The 20,293-nt window shown below is 40.5% G+C and overlaps 2 pseudogenes; one reads left to right on the forward strand and one right to left on the reverse strand.

The window, feature by feature from the left end:
• The first annotated feature begins 202 nt into the window (after window positions 1-202).
• Window positions 203-1,996, forward strand: LOC122333126 (annotated as a pseudogene).
• Window positions 1,997-14,017: 12,021 nt separating this feature from the next.
• On the reverse strand, window positions 14,018-16,430 carry LOC122333127 (annotated as a pseudogene).
• Window positions 16,431-20,293: the final 3,863 nt, after the last annotated feature.

Consider the following 20,293-nt stretch of genomic DNA (forward strand, 5'->3'; position numbering starts at 1 on the left):
GACAGAAATATTGAGATATCAGCATGGTTTCATTTCAGAATATGATGTTTATTCAACACTCGTTCATCATGCAGTGATATAGAGAAGCAGATCGTGTAAGGAATAAACACTCAGTGTGTAGATCAGAGGAAGTGAACAAACGCAGGAAGAGCTGAAAGTATTTAAAGAAAGAGTTGAAGAGGAAGACTGACAGAAAGAGAAGATGTCTGATAAGTGTGATCTGTGTCTGCTGGGACTCATCTTTCTTCACTTCTCACAGGTAAAGAAATCTTCTGTTTATTATTCTTTATGTTCTCATTTATTAATATATAATATATAATGATGAGTCAGATGTTGTGTTTCAGGTATCAGTGAAGTAGATGATCATGTGTTCATCAGTTCTGGTGAAATGTCAGTCTGTCCTGTAATAATGCTTTCATGACTGTAGATCAACTACATGGAACTATAATAAAAGACATTCAGCAGCAGTTGAACTGATCGCTTTAGGAATAAAGAAGAAAGACACAGAGAGACATGAGAGACTGAGTCTGGGGTCTGACTGCTCTCTGAACATCAAGAACATCACAGAAGAAGATTCTGGACTTACACCTGCAGACAATATGTGAATGAACAACAACAAGGACCTGATGCTCGTGTTTATCTGCATGTTCTTCAGGGTAAGTTTATGATTACCGTAAATTCTGGAATATAAAGCGCACCTGCATACAAGCCGCATCCGCTCTATTTAAAAAGTTTTGCAAGCCACAGATATGTATGTTTTTAGATTAGATATTTACTACAGGAACAGAACGGTTTTGAATTGTAAATGTACATGTATGTACCTAAATAGATCCTTTCCTAACCTGTATTTTAACACGGCAGCAACTTTACTGATTAAAAGCTCTTCCCGCTGCCTCCTCCAGCGCCTCACCATAGACTCATTGACGCTAAGCTCTCCGAGCAGCAGCGCGGTTTCCTTCTTGTATAGCGAGATTGATGGCCTTCAACTTAAAACTTGCATCATATGAACTTCTTTGTGTGGGTTCCATGATGAAGGGGTGAGGATTTGAAAAGATAGAGTTTGACAGGATTGGTAATTTGTCGTCCTATCTGGTTCTACCGACTTATATCTGCTAAAGAGGAACTAGCGTATTCTTCTTGAACTAGCGTATTCTTCTTTGCATTTATTTTGTCTTAGTTTTGATTCTAATTCCGGTTAGAGCGCCCTAGCGGTGGAAAAATCTGCAGAATAGCTGCACCTTTGTATGAGCCGCATGGTTCAAAACCTATGAAAAAGTAGAAGTGGCTTATAGTCCAGAATTTACGGTATATAATTAATTTAAAAGTAACAAATTCTTTGTTTATTCTCCTATAATTACTGAAGAGTGTGTGATGTGTGTGTCATTTTGTGTTTTAGTTTCTTCATCATCTTCATCATCCTCACAGACTGAGATCAGTGCAGACTCTGTGACTCTCTTCTGTCAGCTGTATTTATATTCATTTACTAGAGTCTCTTGTGATGATTGGATCAGATCTGAGAGAATTGAGGTGTTCTGGGTGAATCAGGCTGGTGTTAAACTGAAGAGATCAGACTCAGATATCAGATATTAATCTCATCAGATCACTGTATCATCAGACTGACTACAACACTCCTGGAATGAAGATCTCAACAGAGAGTGGAGATGTGAAGTTACTCACAGAGATCAAGTCAAGACCTCAGTCACATACACTGTCTGGAGATCAGGTGAGAAAACAAGCTCATGATATTAGTAACACTGAGGAATATTAATATTGAAATATTATGTGTCCTTCAAGTCAGACAAAGACTGTCCTCAGAGGCAATCAACTGGAAGCTCGGTTTAAAAACGTGTCTTAAAGGACCCATAATTAAGCGCTCAGCTCAGCATTATCTCAGTGTGTCTTGGGTCTCTGTGGGAGAGATGTTTTCAGGTCATCATGAGGTTACACTATCATTGGCTCTCCATGACGTGTCTCTGTGTTGTTTGTAGAGGTATAAAGGTCTGGTCTCAGAGACTTGGGTTAAGATTGTTTGAAGGATGACCTGCTAACATCTCTAACCACAAAAGCTTCTCTCAGTCTGACAGAAGAGAAACTCAAAGACCTGCTGAAAACCTGTGAACCACAGTCGAGTTTAACAGAACAGAAAGTGCTGCTGTAACTAATGAGGGGCTTTAACTTTATAAGTGTAACATATATGTAATATAATGATCAGAGTTTATATATGATTGTCATATTCTACTGTCTGATTCATCTTTACAGCTCGAGCTGAAACAACGACAGCAGAAACTTCACGAGGTACAAAACAAACCTTCACTGTCATGAGTTTTACTGCATCCCTCTTGTTCTTCTTATTTAACAGATGCATGTCATCACCTGATTTAAGAGTAGTTTTAATCAAATAAAGGGATGGAAATTATGTTAAATTATGAATTCTTGACCAAAGAAAGATGTTAGTTCAGTTTAGTTTGTCAGTGCAAAATTATGTGTTTTAGATTATAATTTTTTTTTTGTTCTTTTTCTTATGTAGTTATGACAGAAGGGCTGAACTGTAAAAGCCATTAGAAGATAAATCATAAATCATCTTTAAAAAAACAAAACAATGACATTTAGATTGACTCAGATAGACTATTCGGATTTGTTGAATATGTTAGTGTATTTCTACATTTCTTGAGTCGTGAGGTAAGTTAACAGCTCCAGATTCAGTGACACAGATTCCAGTCAGCAGCTCAAACTCTGAGAAGAAATCAGGAGAAACTCCAGCAGGTTCATCAAACTCTCACACATCAGTAGACTCTAACAGACAGGTTTATGTAGCCAATATGAATTTCTGTATGAGCGATAAACAAAGACATCAGATAAGATGAATGTTTATTACTTCAATGCTTATATATATATATATATATATATATATATATATATATATATATATATATATAGTCACGGGGCGGAAGAAGCACAGCACAAACAGAGCGTTTGAACCCCGGAGGGCACGTTTATTCAACAATATAAGTGATGCGTGAATAGTGAGCCAGTGCACAACCGCTGTCGGTGGCGTTATCTTCTGGGTGCTCGGTGTTCAGGGTGCAGTCGGTGAGTACGGCAGCGGCGAATCTTGGGGGAATTAGCTCCGTGTCGTGGTTCAAGGACTGGCTTTAGAATACAAAAGAGATAACAGTCAGAGACAGCATGTGGGAGTGTGGTAGCTCACTGGAGCGCGGGCCTGACGTGGCTTATCTGGCCACCGGCAAACGAGCTCCAGGTGCGGCGAGTCCGGTGATCAGTGGCTTTTCCAGGTGCTCGTGGTTTATTCCCAGGGCAACGCTGATGGTAGCTCGGGACGCCCGTCACAATATATATATATATTGACGAGTTGGCTGCCCTCCTCGTTATTGTCATCTTCACCCCGTCCTTTATTCGCCGCTTCTTCACCAGGCTCCCGACGGGAGTGGGTGTGTTCGAGAGGAGGGGCGTGGTATTGTTCAGGTCTGGCGGCGTGACGAGGCGCACCTGAAGGGGATTTAGCCTTGTCACCGCCGCCGTTAAATGCCGCACGCGCCTCTCACCGAGAGACCGGTCTCTTCCCCGCATGCACGCTGGTGTCCTCGTGGGTCCAGGAAGGGTGTGTGAAGGAGCTCGTCCCGCCGCTAGAAAGCGCGCGTCGGGACTCCGTATAGTCCAGGCGACGACTGCACCCGGATACGGCTGGACGGCCAGGATGCCGAGCCGTTGATCCCCTAAAACCCTGACGACCGGAGGAAAGAAGCGACGGAGATGCTGCGCGGAAGAAGCCGCCGCCTCGCGCCCCCGAACAGGAGAGGGGAGGCGTGTGACCGCCGGACTCTCCGCCCCTTACCTGACCCTGCCCCCTTGGAACACTACCTTACCTGGCACTTTCCCTGCAGCACAACGAGGGCACCAGTTCCCCTTTATTTGGACACTTTTCCCCTGGACACTTTATTTGTATTTATTATTTTGTCAATAAAGCTCTCTCGAGGCCTGATGCCACGCCCACTGTGTCTGTCGTTGGCTCCTCCCGTGACTATATATATATATATATATATATATATATATATGTATATGTGTGTGTTTCAGCTCCATTTCTGTTATAAACTGCTAACAGATTTTATTCTGTATTACAGAAGTTTGATGAATATTTCTTAGTGATCTGTTCATGCATTAATTTATGATTCTATTTTTAAGTTATAACATCAACAGAAACAGCACCAGTTTCAGACACTGCAGCAAGATTCTGCATCAAGGTGTGTTTTTACACCATCCTCATCAATCAATTGTGATTTATCTATATTTTGATAATCAGAGTAATGCTGATTATTGTATTGTCTGTCTCTCAGGGATTGTGATTGTGATTATTATCAGCGCTTCACTCGCTCTTCTTCTTCTTCCCGCTCTGATTCTTTGGCTGATTTGTAAAAAAAGGGCAGGTGAGTTTTTAGACTTTCTCATACTCAGTTACAAAGAGTCCAGAACATCTGCCCTAGCATTTATAGATATTTAATAGAAATATATTTATTCTGCTGCACTAGAAATCTTCTGGACTCTTTCAGAAATCAACTGGTTTGTGTTTGATCTTAACTGTTCTCATGCCGTTATGTTTCAGGTGTCAGAAAATGACTGAAGACTTGTCGTGAGTTTTGTAGATTGATCTATGAGTTATTTATAATCATAAGCTCATGTTTACTCATCCTGCTCCTTCTGAACAATGTGGTGCATTTGTTGTCTCTTCACTGGTGTTTAGGAGCAGACAGATGATGTGACTTATACTGAAGTTACTGTGTACAATAAACACAGAGCCAAGAAGAAGAAGGTGAGCAAACACTTCCTCAACACACTCTGTGTCAGTTTTATTATCTGTAGTTCTTCAGTTCAGACATCATTCTGTAATAATTGTGTTAAAACACTGACTGTGATGTTGATTCAGGTTCGCTGTGATGATAAAGTGACTTACGCCCATCGGAGAAGTTCAGGAAAACTGCAATGAGCTTTAAGCATCGTGAACAAGAGCCATCTCAAATCAGACAAATAATTATTCATAAAACACATATTATATAATTGACTAAATACTTTCAGTGTCTTTTACATCTTTTTAGTCATTCAAGTAGGTTTGTATCTCATGTTTTTTTTTTTTTTGTACAGTAGCATATGTCTGCATATGTCTTTATTATTAATTCAGTGTTTTGTGTTTGTAGTATGTTTTATTTGTCAATTATAACATTGTTTTATAAACATGTATGTATGGTGAAGTACATTTTCTAGCATGTCAAGATAAATCTTTTCATTACTGATCTGTGGGTTTCTCTGAGTATCAGCTGATTTAATAAACGTGTTAGTTGAGTGGACTGATGGAGTTTAGTAATAACTGCTTCAGTTTGTTTCATGTTTAGAATTGTAGTGCCCAGGTATAGAAACCGAATAATCAAATGTTAAATAGCATTGCATAATCTTTACTGTAAAAAAATAAATAGATTCATTCTTGTTTAAAGTGATTCAGTTTGGAGTAACATTAGGACACATAGAGCAGCTTGTAACAAGACGCAGCCACTTTAAGAGGTAATTCACCCAATATAATGATACACAAACAATTTCTCTCTCAATTGTACTGTTTACTTTCACTTAAGACATAACACAGTTTTTTACTTGCAAAGACAGGTATTGTATAAAAGCAAAAGTCAATCACACAAAAACAAACCTTACTTATTCTGACAAATATTACCGGTCACCGGTTTACTTGTTATTCAGCTTGCTATGCAGCTTTTTGAGTAGCCTAACTAAAGAATCAAATTATTTTTTAAACATGTTTTAAAAATATATAAAAGTATATATAAATAAAAGTTTAAATCTACCACAAGAAAACCACAAGAAATAGTTTCACATAAAAAGAAGATATAAAGGTGCACTGTGCTTTTGTCATCTGTTTATTAATGGAAATTAAACCCTAATTAATCCCTGACACCACTGCTGCGTGTGTGTCTGTTGGGTAAAATGCATAGTATAATTTTTGGAGTATGTTCACAAGTCACATCACTTTTAATGTTTTCAGAGTGCTGATCTCGCTGTTGATGTTTGAAAACATGTTATTGCTGGCCGTGGGAGCTCAGTTTATTTGACCGCAGACCGTGAAACACTATGCAAAGTCAGGGAAGATGAGGAGCAGATCTTGCTGATAGAACACTACTGGCCCACACGGACCTGGTTCCCTAGAACTCATGCTCCTCATGACAGCCCCTCCTTGGCCGATTCCAACAAGGAAGGAACTGACTTGGCACCCGTGTCCAGACCTCTGGAAACTCCATGCCTGGTCCCAAATATGGAAAAAGCAGGACATGGAGGTTCCAAGCATCCTACCACAAGGGGTAATCGACACCAACTCTTTGGCAAGGGTGCCATCCAAAGAAAACATGCCTATGCCTTGAAGTGACGCTGTTCGCCAAGTGGTGTTCTTCTCGGGAGAAGACCCCCAAAATTGGGTTGGAGTGAAGGCTGTCTCCACCCATAATTTCTAATGTGGCTGTGATCGCTGCAAATCACAACCCCATAGATGAGAAGTCTGTGGGTAAGCATGACCTGGTCATCAGGTTCCTGAGGGGGCCTGGAGAATAAATCCCCCACAGCCCCCACTGTACCCCTTTGGGACCTGTCTGTAGTGCTGAGAGTGCTGCAGCAGGCTCCATTTGAGCCTTTGCCTGAAATTTTTATTAATGAAGACTCTGCTCCTGCATCAATTGGCCTCCATCAAGAGGGTAGAGGACCTGTAGGCTTTTTTGGTCAATGAATTCTGCTTAGAGTTTGGGCACACGGATTCCCATGTAACACTGAGGCCATGGTCTGGCTACGTGCCCAAGGTTCCCACCATTCCATTCAGGTGGTGAACCTTCAAGCGCTGCCCCTGGAGGAGGCAGACCCAGCCCTAGCTTTGCTCTGTCCCATCCGAGCACCAAGATGCTACACTGACTGGACACTAAGCTTCACGACTTCAGACCAGCTCAACAGACCACACTGAACAAGAAGTTTTGCATCGCCCTGGGCGCTGGCTTGTGGCGCCAGCTGGCACATATCTGTAGAGCTGCAGGCTGGGCGACCCCTAACTTGTTCGCTAGATTCTGTAGCCTTGGTGTGGAACCAGTATCCTCCTGTGTTCTCACCTCAAACAGGTAGAAGCACTGAGAGACCCGGTTACAGGTCGGCTTGTTAAACTGCTCCAGAGTGTCCATACAGCAGACCCTGTCGAGCTCCTTCATTCCTCCGCAGCCAGATGACAGATCCTTTTCCTATCTAGCACCTAAACTCTTAAATCTAGATTAAAGACACATCTTTTTTAACCTAGCCTACACATAACACTAATAAACTTTTATTATTCAAACCGTTAAAGGATTTTTAGGCTGCATGAATTAGATCAGCTGGAACCGGGAACACTACTTCTACAATACGATGTACTTGTGACATCGTAAAAAAGAATGGCATCAACGCTAATATTAGTCTTGTTTCTTTCTTAATCTGTTTCACAGTTTGTATCCAGACTAGATGGTGGATCAGCACCCAGAGATTATGTTCATCAGAGACCAGAACATCTAGATGTGCTCCGTGGACCGATCACTAGATTCTGATGCACACACACACACACACACACACACCCAAGTCATTTACACTACCTGACACAGCTATGTTTAAAATTGAACTGGAAGTTAAGTGCTGGGCGTCCGGTCAGAGGAGAACTGACCCCAACTGAGTCTGGTTTCTTCCAAGGTTGTTTTTTTTTTTCCTCCATTCTGTATGAATGGGGTTTTGTTCCTCTGTCTTCTTTGTTGGGGACACTTAACTTCTAGCGACACCACAAATTGATTACAGAGACAGTCTCTGCATTTAATAACAAATTGTTCAATCTCACATTATACATTCCTATCATTGTATTCTTCTGCTTTATACTGTTCAGTTCTTTAATATAACTTGTGTTGTTAAAAGCGCTATACAAAAAAAAAAAAAAATGATTGATTGATTGATTGAATCCATGTGAACCGGATAGAGGGCTGGGAGCCATGTGAAGTATCCAAAGAGGACTTGTGTGTATGTGTGTATTTCCATGGCATAGACTCAGAGACTCCAGATTTACTTTAATATAATACTTTAATATTAATATTGTCTCTTATCTGTGCGTCAAATCTCATTTTCCTGTGGGTTTTTCTGTCATAGACTCAATAGAGGATGAGGAAGAAGAACACTCAAAGGATATAACATAAATCTATGATTGGCTCCTAATAATAACCCTTGCTTTACTTTAGTGTGATTTTGAAGCAGAAGGAACTGCATGAATATTTTGAACTATATCCTTGGTTTGTTCTGGTTAGAGGAGAACTGTCCCTCAACTTTCTTCAAAGTTTTGCAAAGGTTTTTATTTTTTATTATTTTCTGTCACTAATACCGTAAATTCTGGACTATAAAGCGCACCTGCATATAAACCGTGATCCGCTCTATTTTTAAAAAAAAAAATAAAAAAAAAACAAGCCGCACCTGCATACAAGCCACATCCGCTCTATTTAAAAAAAGTTTTGCAAGCCACAGATATGTATGTTTTTAGATTAGATATTTACTACAGGAACAGAACGGTTTTGAATTGTAAATGTACATGTATGTACCTAAATAGATCCTTTCCTAACCTGTATTTTTAACACGGCAGCAACTTTACTGATTAAAAGGTCTTCCCGCTGCCTCCTCCAGCGCCTCACCATAGACTCATTGGACGCTAAGCTTCAAAGCAGCAGCACGGTTTCCTTCTTGTATATCGAGATCGATGGCCTTCAACTTAAAACTTGCATCATAAGAACTTCTTCGTGTGGGTTCCATGATGAAGGGGTGAGGATTTGAAAAGATAGAGTTTGACAGGATTGGTCATTTGTCGCCCTTCTATCCGCTTCTACCGACTTATATCTGCTAAAGAGGAACTAGCGTATGCTTCTTTGCATTTATTTTGTCTTAGTTTTGATTCTAATTCGGTTAGAGTTTCCTAGCGGTGGAAAAAATCTGCAGAATAGCCGCACCTTTGTATGAGCTGCATGGTTCAAAACCTATGAAAAGTAGCAGCTTATAGTCCAGAATTTACGGTATATAATCTACTGAGACATGAGAGGTTTCTGGAGCTACTTTTATAATGTATTGTATAAATGTATATATGTTTTCTGATTTAAAGATAAAGATGATGTTACTGCTGTTGTTTACCGCAGTAGAGCTGAGATCATCCCTGAAACCAGATTAAACTCAAGATGCTGTGAATTCTCACACATTCAGTTTCTTGGTACTCTTCTTCTTCAAGTGAACTGTTGCATGCATCTTTTTCAGTTAACTAGTTGCTCGTCTCAATCCCGCTATCTCCTGAGCTCTTGAATCAGTCGATGGTGAACACGAGATCAGTCCCTGGTAAGTTCACTGACTCAATGCATGCTGGGACAGATATCACTCCAAGTCCAGTGAGGTGATTACTTGCAGCATCAACGAAGAACATAGTAGAACGTCATCACTAGAATTATAAAATAAACACACAGGACCAATCTAATTTTCATATTACTTTTTATTCTTTAAACACATCGTTATGTTGATTTATTAAAAAAACTGTCCCTCTTTTCGAATCTTCTACCGTGTGTCGTTATATTTATCACATTCTCTTGTGGTTTATGTTTCACGCTTCAGAAATGTGACATCATTTCTGGTAAGGAAGCATGATGAGAGCCGATGCTCTATAGTTTTTGCAATGCATTGTGGATTTTTCAGGAAGCAAACGTTCCAGTGCACATCACGGTTGAGACGGTCTTTAAAATGGCCGACTTCTGATCAGTGACCGCACGACTGAACAAGATTGAGACGCAGCCCGTGACATAATTTGAGCATCTTTACCAGAATGAGTCTAGTGTCCATCAAAACGTTTTCTCCTCACTTTTCAGTTGTCAGTTGAAGAATGATCTTAAGAACGCTTTCATAAATCAAAACGCTGCACTCGCCCATCATCACTGTCACTTTCTAGACAACCAACCAATCACAGTGGAGGAGGGTGGGACTACCGCCTGTAGTACAGCTGAAGCAAGTTAATATAGCTTATCTCTTACTAGATCAAACTGCTGAAGTATTTTAAACAGAACACTAAAGAAAGAAACAAACAAAAACGGTGGTGGACATGCAGCCTAATTTTGTTCATCATGATGTCACGGTGGCGGAGTCAATGCAGTTTTACTCACTGATTGGCAGAAAGCCTGAGTGACAGCGCCAGAAATCAAAAATGTATTTACATCATTGTTTCTGTAATAAAGATTTATGGTTATTAAATATGCTTTTGTTCAGAGCTGGGTGAATTACTTGCGTATTTAAGTTCACATTTAATAATCTGTTACTAAATTACACAAGAAATTATGATCAGTACACATTTTAGGTAATATATAATTAGATTACGTTTAGATTACTTTGCCCTAATCACTTTGATTCTTAAAAAGGATGCCAGAAAGATGTAAAAATACAAGTAAGAAAATATATTAAATGCATTGTAATGAACAACATTAAGTATAATAAATATTACATTAAATCAAGGTGTTTGTGAAGGAACTGCAGGGGTTTGTGAGTTTAACAAAAGCTAACAAATTAATTAAATGATAAATCCAGTGGTCTGATGCAGTGTAGAACCTCACCAAGGAACGTCCTCAAAACTATAAGACTTTCTGAATATGTTTAAGCAAAAATATTTTAGAATTATTTTAGAAAGGAAAATTTCAAAGATGAAAAAGGAAATGAGAGCGAATCAATAGATGATTAATAATTTATTTCTATAGTGTGAATCCTTTGTAATCACGCAATTATAACAAAAAGTAACTGTAGTCCGATTACAAATATTTTAAAATGTAACTTACTCTAATTACAAGTATGTAACGAGGACACGGAGGCTGTGTTTGAATCCATTTGCAGAAGTTTATTTAGGCTGAGACAACAATCATAAACGTGAAGGCAGGCAGAAGGTCAGAAGGTCATCAATCCAATCCAGCAAACAACACAGAAGGAAAATCCAAAGGTCTTAAAACAGGTAAAAAGGCAATAATCAAACACAAGATCAGTGTGGCAGGAGGAGCCAAGATTCTTTTATAGTGCATTATTTGCGCCAGCGCCCACGTGCTATATAAAACGGGAACGTGATGCGCTGTTTGAGGTGTGTCACCTGACTAACCACGGCGCTGTTAACGCACTTCCGTCCTTTCCCCGAACTAAACTGGAGCACGCGAGCTGGTGAGGAGAGCATACCGTTTGTTCTTTTTGTAGTTTGTTTAGTTAAGGGAGATATACTTTTACATGTTTTAGAGACGTGACTCAAGCACTGGTCTTGAACCAATGCTCCTTGCTGCCGCCACCTGCGGTGTTCGTAGAGAAGTACTTAAACGCTGGAGAAGGTAAACGGAAGTATGGCTTAATTTTAGTATTCTAACACGCATCGAGGAAATTGGACGAGCATTAACCCATCTATTTTTTTCAGCTGTGGTAACCAGACACGGTTACCGAATAGTTTTGTTGCCTGCATTGACTTTTGAAGACTAGTCGTATCAGTGGTTGAAACCCAAATTCCTTCGGTCTATAAGTAGTTTTACATATAATATAGTGGGGTGGGGGAGTGTGTTTAATGGTGTAACATCCTCATTCTTGCTTTTAGGTTATGTGACGGTCCATAAACTGCACTGGAGTCGCTTTTTGCATCAACGGTTGCAGTGCTGTCCCGTTTCCAGACTTTTTTTGGTTTAATATTAATATATGGCCGCATCTTTTGAAGTTGAATTGATTTTTTCCTTATTTGTTTTCAGTTTTGATCTGTTTATTTGAATTGACTTCCTTTTTAGTCTTCAGTGGAGCTGATTATGTGACCTATATGGTCAAGTTGTGTTTTGTTTGTTTTGATTTTCTTCTTGTACTGATTTCTCTTGATTGGTTGTGTTGGTAATTTTACTTTATTTTCAAGTGACAAGTTACTGACCTGCATTCTCTTTGTCGTGACAGGGCCTGAGCACCGGGGCAGAGAATTTCTTTTAGGTGGTGGTATCTTCCTCACAGTGTGCAGTGGTCACCTCCCAGAGTGTGAGTGTGCCCGTGTGTCTACACAGTGAAGTGCAGTGAGTCACCAGCAAGTGGTGTGGTCTGTCCTCCTATTCTTGGTAAGCTCCAGCCCGGGGGCCCTTGATTTACACCTTGACTTTTAGAAGTATCTTCTGCGAGGCCCAAACAACCTTTATTCCAAGATCATTTTAAGTCCTGTTTTATCTAAGATTTGTCAATAAAAAGTCTTTCACGACACCGATTCTCTGACTCTTAATTGGTGGAACAAATCTGTGTTTGCCTGTTTCAGGTGATTTATTTCAATTCTTTGGGTGAAATTCCCATAGTGGCGTAGTCTGGGTGAGATTTGAGTGTTGGTCCCCTTTCCTACTAGGGAAGTTTGATCTTTCCTGCCACCTGAGTCCATCACACCGCCACATCAGCAAGAGGTGAAGATAGAGAACTCTCTGTAAGGCAGGTAATACTGGGAATACTTGGAGAGCCTCTGGTTATAAAGGCCTCTAAACAGGAAATGAAGGCAGAAGAAGCAGAGGGTGCCCCAGCTAGTACTCGGGTGAGGGCTAGGTGTTACAAAGTACTTATTTTTTAATCTGATCATGTAATCCAGGTTATATGTAATCAGATGCTATTCAGCTTTTGCTTTTCTTGTATTTAATATTCTAGATTTTCTATACAGTTTGGAGCGCTAGAAAAGATCTTTCTAAACTGCATGCAAGTAACTGAGGACTGACACGAGGATACATGAGAAGAGTATTTCATTCTTATCTCAGATTCATCACTATTTCCTCTCGGTGCTGTGATTTCTTCTTCTCTGGAAAATAATTAAAACATATCATTTCCTGAGCTCTCGTGTTTACAGATTGTTCCAGATCAATGTGAATCATCTCAAACCTCACCAGTTCTTCTCATACAGATGATCTGAAGAAGAATCACAGTAGGAGCAACAAACACTGCAAACTCTACAATAATCACAATCACTGCAGAGAAGATGATAGATGATAGACACAATTACATCACAATTCTTCACAAAGCACTGCAGACTGTTTCAGTATTAATGAACTATCGCACCTCTGACAATACAGACACATATTCACCATACTACAATGATGTACAAACTCACCTCGAAGCAGAGATCTTGATTCAGTGTCTGAAACTGGTGCTGTTTCTGAACTGAATGTTACAACTGAAACAAAATGTGAATAGAAAATAATTCGTCAGTGAACACATGACATCATTTCTTTCACAAACTGTTATCTGCTATCAGTTTATATCAGTAATGCGCTGAGAACTGTTCACTAAGACTTTCAATAAACAATTATTTTCTACATTTAAGATTTAACCCTGAATTTTATTATTGTCATACAATGAAAGAATATGTTTACATTAGATTTTAGATGTGAGGAATGCTCTGTACCTTACTTTGTACACCACTGGAATATTATTGAAATGAAGTTTGTTCCTTCTCATCTGTACGCTGTATTTTAGGATGTTGTGTGTTACTGTCACGCTTGCACTTTCGCGAAAATAAGCATGCGAGGCTTAAAATGAACTGAAATGGATTTAATCCCAAAATGGCAAAATACAAAACACAAAAGGCAGTCAGGACAACAAGCAGGTAGGGACATTAACGATCGGACAAACGGAACTGAAAACACAGGACTTAAATACACAGGGTTAAATGACTAAATTAACTACACACAGCTGATGACAATGATATAATTAACATGGAGGGAAGGCAGGCACAGGGAGCACATGGCACGAGACAAAAACATAAACAAAGAGTCCAGAGATGTGACAGTTACACTTATGATGCAGTTATACCAACAGTTCTATATTCCATATGGATATGCCAAAGCTTCACTGACAGACCTAACTGAAGAACTACTTTCTGTAGATGACTTCTTTTAAACCTGTCTGTTAGAGACTGCTGTTAGTGAGAGTTTGATGAACCTGCTGGAGTTTCTCCTGATTTCGTCTCAGAGTTTGAAGAGTCTTGTGTAGAAGTTGGGGCTGGAGTTTCTCCTGATTTCTTCTCAGAGTTTGAAGAGTCTTGTGTAGAAGTCGGGGCTGGAGTTTCTCCTGATTTCTTCTCAGAGTTTGAAGAGTTTTGTGTAGAAGTTAGTGGAGTTTCTCCTGATTTCTTCTCAGAGTTTGAAGAGTCTTGTGTAGAAGTCCGGGGCTGGAGTTTCTCCTGATTTCTTCTCAGAGTTTGAGCTGCTGACTGAATCTGTGTCACTGAATCTGGAGCTATAAAAGATGAACATTCATCATCTGTAGAAACCTGTTCTGTGGAGCTGTTAACTTTCTTTAAGACTTAAGAAAGGCCAGAAATACACTGTAACACATTCCACAAATCAGAATAGTCTATCTGACCTGGTCTAGATGTCACTGTGTTGCATGACATGATGATTTATCTTCTAATGGCTTGTACGCCCTTCTGTCATAACTACACATTATTTTGAAAATAGCCATCACACGTGAAGAAAGCAGGATATACAGGATGAAATAATCTTTTGTATAAAGAGTGGCAATCACAAAGTTGACTTATGAAGCTCAGAGATAATATGCAGTGAAAAACTAAAACTGTTAATCAATGCATCAGTACAATTATGAAAACTGCACAAAAACATAAACTCCTTAAAAGCCCAAAATAACTGAACTAACATCTTTCTTTGCTCAAGAATTCATAATTTAAAAGCTAATTTCAATCCCTTTATTTGATTAAAACTACTCTTAGATCAGGTGATGACATGCATCTGTTAAATAACAAGAACAAGAGGGATGCAGTAAAACTCATGACAGTGAAGGTTTGTTTTGTACCTCGTGAAGTTTCTGCTGTCGTTGTTTCAGCTCGAGCTGCAAAGATGAATCAGACAGTAGAATATGACAATCATATATAAACTCTGATCATTATATTACATATATGTTACACTTATAAAGTTAAAGTCCTCATTAGTTACAGCAGCACTTTCTGTTCTGTTAAACTCGACTGTGGTTCACAGGTTTTCAGCAGGTCTTTGAGTTTCTCTTCTGTCAGACTGAGAGAAGCTTTTGTGGTTAGAGATGTTAGCAGGTCATCCTTCAAACAATCTTAACCCAAGTCTGTGAGACCAGACCTTTATACCTCTACAAACAACACAGAGACACGTCATGGAGAGCCAATGATAGTGTAACCTCATGATGATCTGAAAACATCTCTCCCACAGAGACCCATGACACAATGAGATAATGCTGAGCTGAGCGCTTAATTATGGGTCCTTTGAGACACACTTCTGTAAAGATTCAATGGATTGCATCCGAGGCACAGTCACAACTTTGTCTGACTTAAGTACACATAATATTTCAATATTAATATTCCTCAGTGTTACTAATATCATGAGCTTGTTTTCTCACCTGATCTCCTGACAGTGTATGTGACTGAGGTCTTGACTTGATCTCTGTGAGTAACTTCACATCTCCACTCTCTGTTGAGATCTTCATTCAGGAGTGTTGTAGTCAGTCTGATGATACACTGATTTGATGAGAATAATATCTGATCTCTGGAGTCTGATCTCTTCAGTTTAACACCAGACTGATTCACCCAGAACACCTCAATTCTCTCAGAACTGATCCAATCATCACAAGAGTCTCTAGTATTTGAATACAGCTGACAGAAGAGAGTCACAGAGTCTCCACTGATATCAGTCTGTGAGGATGATGAAGATGATGAAGAAACTAAAACACAAAATGACACACACATCACACACTCTTCAGTAATAATAAGAGAATAAACAAAGAATTTGTTACTTTTAAATTAATTAAATAATCATAAACTTACTCTGAAGAACATGCAGATAAACACAAGCATCAGGTCCTTCTTTTAGTCCATTCACATATTGTCTGCAGATGTAAAGTCCAGAATCTTCTTTGGTGATGTTCTTGATGTTCAGAGAGCAGTCAGACCCCAGACTCAGTCTCTCATGTCTCTGTGTCTTTCTTCTTTATCCCTAAAGTGATCAGTTCAACTCCTGCTGAATGTCTGTTATAATAGTTCCATGTAGTTGATCTACAGTCATGAAGAGCATTACAGGACAGACTGACATTTTCTCCAAAACTGATGAACACATGATCATCCACCCATTGATACCTGAAACACAACATCTGACTCATCATTATATTATATATTAATAAATGAGAACATAAAGAATAAGAAACAGAAGATTTCTTTACCTGTGAGAAGTGAAGAGAGAAAGATGAGTCCCAGCAGACACAGATCACACTTATCAGACATCTTCTCTTTCTGTCAGTCTTCCTCTTCAACTCTTTCTTTAAATACTCTCAGCTCTTCCTGTGTTCGTTCACTTCCTCTGATCTACACACTGAGTGTTTATTCCTGACACGATCTGCTTCTGACTAACTCTATATCACTGCATGATGGACAAGTGTTGAATTAACATCATATTCAGGAAATGAAACGACTCTGATCTCAATATTTCTGTCTGATCGTCACGCTGCAGTGCAGATTATAAAATCAAACTCTGTATTTATAAAGTCCTTCAGTTATGTTTTTCCATCTATTTCAGAGTGGAGATGATTGACAGCAGTTCTACACTTTCATATCTTAAAACAGAGTATTAATTATAGCAGTGTTTCAGAGTGATCTCAGTGTTGATGTTCAGAGATGTGTGTTTGACCGCCGTGATCATCTCTGAACCCAGATTAGACTGAAGATGCTGTGAAGGACACTTCCTCTTGATTCTGCTGCATGTTTTCAGTTAACAGTGACATTAGTTCAGACTTTTTAATAAACTGAAGTTAAACCTTGCTTTATCTGAACTCATCAAATAATGAACAGTTTTTACCACATTCATTAAATAACTTAAATCTTAAAACCTTTAAATTTCATCAAGAATCTTGTTATTTATTAACAAGACATTTTAACACATTTTAACTATGATTTAGGAAGAATTAACATGTTCAAAATGATCAGACGTGACACACTGCTCCAGACCTGTGCAGGTCATCTTTCATGATTCAGGTCAACAGAGTCCATTTACATTATATTACATGAATAAATTAATAAATCTACTGAGACATGAGAGGTTTCTGGAGCTACTTCTTTATAATGTATTGTATAAATGTATATATGTTTTCTGATTTAAAGATAAAGATGATGTTACTGCTGTTGTTTACCGCAGTAGAGCTGAGATCATCCCTGAAACCAGATTAAACTCAAGATGCTGTGAATTCTCACACATTCAGTTTCTTGGTACTCTTCTTCTTCAAGTGAACTGTTGCATGCATCTTTTTCAGTTAACTAGTTGCTCGCCTCAATCCTATCTATCCCGAGCTCTTGAAGTCAACTGTCCCTCTTTCCGAATCTTCTACCGTGTGTCGTTATATTTATCACATTCTCTTGTGGTTTATGTTTCACGCTTCAGAAATGTGACATCATTTCTGGTAAGGAAGCATGATGAGAGCCGATGCTCTATAGTTTTTGCAATGCATTATGGGATTTTCAGGAAGCAAACGTTCCAGTGCACATCACGGTTGAGACGGTCTTTAAAATGGCCGACTACCTGATCAGTGACCGCACGACTGAACAAGATTGAGACGCAGCCCGTGACATAATTTGAGCATCTTTACCAGAATGAGTCTAGTGTCCATCAAAACGTTTTCCCTCACTTTTTCAGTTGTCAGTTGAAGAATGATCTTAAGAACGTTCCGTAAACGCGTTCTTAGGCGGGGAAGCGCGGAGGGCTAAGAGCTAAGCTTTAAAGCTAACACCACATCGGCTCTCTTTACCCAGCATTTTCCTTGCCAATGTAATACGGTCACTGGTGAACAAAATGGACGAGATTCGACTCCGCATCAGAGACAACAAAAACTTCAGAACTGCAATGTCATGATCTTCACCGAAACATGGCTAAACAGCAGCATACCAGACCATGCTATCAGCATAGCTGGACACCACACATTCTGGGCAGACAGAACGGCGGATGACTCGGTAAGACCAGAGGCGGGGATTGTGCATTTATATTAACAATGCTTGGTGCACAAACTCTGTTATCGTTGGGAGACACTGCTCAGCCAACCTAGAGTTTCTCATGGTTAAGAGTAGACCGTTTTATCTGCCACGGGAGTTCACATCCACCATCATAACTGCTGCTTATATTCCTCCCAATGCTGATGCTTGCTATGAACGAACTTCATGCAGCCATCAGTAAACAACAGTCTGCTCACCCGAGGCTGCATTTATTGTTGCGGGATTTTAATCACTCTAACTTGAAGGCAGTCCTCCCTGCTCCTAAATTTCACCAAAACGTTTTCTGTCACACCAGAGGAAACAGAACTTTGGACCATGTATACACAAACATGGCTGAAGCCTATGCTGTGACCCCCCTTCCCCATCTAGGACAATCGGATCACCTTTCTTTGTTCCTCACCCCCAAGTACTCCCCCCTCATCAACCGTGTGAAGCCATCAGTGAGGACCATCAAAGTCTGGACAGCGGGGCTGACTCCACACTCCAGGACAGGTTTCAACACACAGACTGGAGTATGTTTGCTTCCCAGGCTACCTGTGGCTCTCACACGGATATAGACCACTACACTTCCTCTGTTCTGGATTACATCAACACCACCATAGACAGTGTTACTACCCAGAAACAGATCACCACATACCCAAATCAGAAGCCATGGATGAACAAGGAGGTGCGCCTTCTGTTGAAAGCACGCAACACTGCCTTCAGATCAGGTGACGCACAGGCCTACAGCACTTCCAGGGCAAATCTGAAGAGGGGCATCAAAAAGGCCAAGTACTGCTACAAGCTGAAGTTAGAGGAGCACTTTTCCAACTCTGACCTCGGACGCATGTGGCAGGGCATCCAGGCCATCAGTGATTACAAGCCCAACCACTCCACCCCCACAGCACCTAATGTCTTCTTTCTGAACGAGCTTAATGACTTTTATGCTCGCTTTGAGAGGGATAATAATGAAACGGTCACCAATATCACCCCCTCAACCGACCCACCCATCACACTCACCTCCTCAGAGGTTTACACTGCACTAAGCCGGATCAACGCGCGCAAGGCTGCTGGACCAGACGGTATCCCTGGACGCGTGCATTTCACGGGCATGTGCAGAGCAGCTTCGCTGGGGTATTTGCGACATTTTCAACATGTCCCTTGCCCAAGCAGCTGTACCAACATGCTTCAAATCCACCTCCATTGTGCCAGTGCCAAAAATCTCTAGCCCAGTGTGCCTAAACGACTACCGCCCTGTAGCACTCACACCCATCGTTATGAAGTGCTTTGAGCGACTAGTCCTGTCACATCTGAACGACTCTCTGCCTTCCACACTGGACTCCACCAGTTTGCCTATCAAGGCAATAGGAGCACTGAGGATGCAGTCTCCATCGCACTGCACTCCATACTCACACACTTGGACAATAAAAATACTTACGCACGGATGCTGTTTGTTGACTTCAGTTCAGCATTCAACACGGCCATACCCTCTAAGTTAATCACCAAACTCAGAGATCTGGACATTAACACCTCACTGTGCAACTGGGTTATGGACTTCCTGGACCAACAGACCTCATCATGTTAGGTCAGGGCACATCTGTTCCACCACTATCACTCTCAACACTGGTGTACCACAAGGCTGTGTGCTGAGCCTTCCTCTCTCCCTCCTCTTCACCCACGACTGCAGGCCTGTGTTTGGATCTAACTCCATCATCAAGTTTGCAGATGACACTACGGTGATCGGTCTCATCAGCAACAACGATGAGACTGCCTACAGAGAAGAGGTCCAGCATCTGGCCACGTGGTGCAAAGACAATAATCTGCTCCTTAACACCACCAAAACCAAGGAGCTCATTGTGGACTTCAGGAAGGTGAGAAGAGGCACACATGATCCCATCCACATTAATCGGATTGCTGTGGAGCCTGTCTCATGCATCAAGTTCCTGGGAACCCACATCTCTGAAGATCTGTCCTGGACCACCAACACCTCCAGCCTGGTCAAGAAGGCTCACCAGCGCTTATTCTTTCTGAGGAAACTTAAGAAGAACCAGCTGTCCTCAGCCATCCTGGTGAACTCTATCGCTGTACAATAGAGAGCATCCTAACAAACTGTGTCACAGTCTGGTATGGGAGCTGCTCTGTTGCTGAGCGTAAGGCACTGCAACGGGTGGTGAAAACTGCCCAGCGCATCACAGGAACTCC

The sequence above is a fragment of the Puntigrus tetrazona genome, unplaced genomic scaffold, assembly GCF_018831695.1.
Source record: "Puntigrus tetrazona isolate hp1 unplaced genomic scaffold, ASM1883169v1 S000000181, whole genome shotgun sequence".
In the NCBI taxonomy this organism is placed as follows: Eukaryota; Metazoa; Chordata; class Actinopteri; order Cypriniformes; family Cyprinidae; genus Puntigrus; species Puntigrus tetrazona.